The sequence below is a fragment of the Suricata suricatta genome, chromosome 11 (genome assembly GCF_006229205.1).
Source record: "Suricata suricatta isolate VVHF042 chromosome 11, meerkat_22Aug2017_6uvM2_HiC, whole genome shotgun sequence".
Classification (NCBI taxonomy): Eukaryota; Metazoa; Chordata; class Mammalia; order Carnivora; family Herpestidae; genus Suricata; species Suricata suricatta.
Window position 1 is genome coordinate 108,692,154 of NC_043710.1, and position 1,453 is coordinate 108,693,606.

Consider the following 1,453-nt stretch of genomic DNA (forward strand, 5'->3'; position numbering starts at 1 on the left):
CCCCCCGAGCAGGGAGCCCCAGGACCGAGGCCCCGAGGGAAAGTTGGGTTTAAAGGGCGACAAGAGGGGCCCCAGGCGGCCCCGCCGGTTAAGCGTCCGACGTCAGCTCGGGTCGTGATCGCACAGCTCACAGCTCTGAGTTCGAGCCCCGCGTCGGGCGCTGTGCTGGCCGCTCGGCCTGGAGCTGCTTCCGATTCTCTCTCGCCCTCGCCCCTCCCCCAGCTTGCGCTCTCGCTCTCTCTCAACTTAAAAAAATAATATCCTCAGAGAGGAAAGCTAAAAGTGCTGATTGCTCACTGAGAACTATGAACTTAGATCCGGGGCACCCGGCTGGCCCTGTCAGTGCAGCGTGGGGCTCCTGATCTCGGGGTCGTGAGTTCGAGCCCCACATTGGGTATAGAGACTACTTAACAGCATAAAATCTTAAAACAAAAGCTCTTCGAGTAGGCATGAAAATCTGCCTTAAATAACAAATTCTGTGTCACTTCATGCTTACTAACGTTTTACAAGAGCAACCTGATGTTAGAACAGCAGATTTTCAATTCCTTCAAGCTGCTCGATTGTGTACCAGTTTGTGATGAAGGGGGGGGGGCGGGGAGGGCGCGCGGGGCCGGAGGCCGGCTGACAGACCCGCAGGCGGGGCACTGGCCATCAAAACAACGGGGTTTTTACGGTGGACACTGTGCGATCAGATGCGGAGACAGACCAGAGACCATAAGAATGCGCATGCGTGACGGTGGGGGACACGGACGTGCCTGGTGGCTGGAGTTCCACCGTCTCGGTCCCGCTGGGAAATAAACCCTGTTACGCGGCAGTTCCCAAAAACTAGTATGAGAAAGGAGCTAGGTAGACCGAAACGTATAATGTAAAACATGTATTTAAATGTGATTGATTCCTAGAAGATAAAAATTGGTATTTTTAGGAGTGCAGGCTCTTTTTAAAGCTCAAGTACCTCACGACTCGTTATTTTGGGTAACTTTTGCCACCACCCATCACTCTCAAATCAATACATAACTTTAACTTGAGCCTGTAGCCCCCAGGTTAAACAATTTGAATATTACTAGCAATTTATCTTTCAAGGGAAATAAAATAGAACTGGAGGACATAAAATAGAGGATCTGATGTGCCGGCAGGAAGACAAAGCTTAGGGACTGAAGGACTGATTCCCAGTAAGCGTCTGATCTGGGGAAAATGGATCGAGTTGGGATTTTCTCGGGAGACGGCCGCCTGACTGGAGGATGTCCCCTGCCATCTCGGGAGCTCTCGCTGGCGGCTTGAGCAGGGTGTCAGAGGGGGCCGGGTTGAGGTGGCCTGTGTCACCGACTTTATCTGCCGAGGAAAACGTTGAAGGCTCCTCTGCATTTGCTTTTTTTTTTTTTAATGTTTTATTTATCTTTGATACAGAGAGAGACAGAGCATGAGAGGGGGAGGGGCAGAGAGAGAGGGAGACACA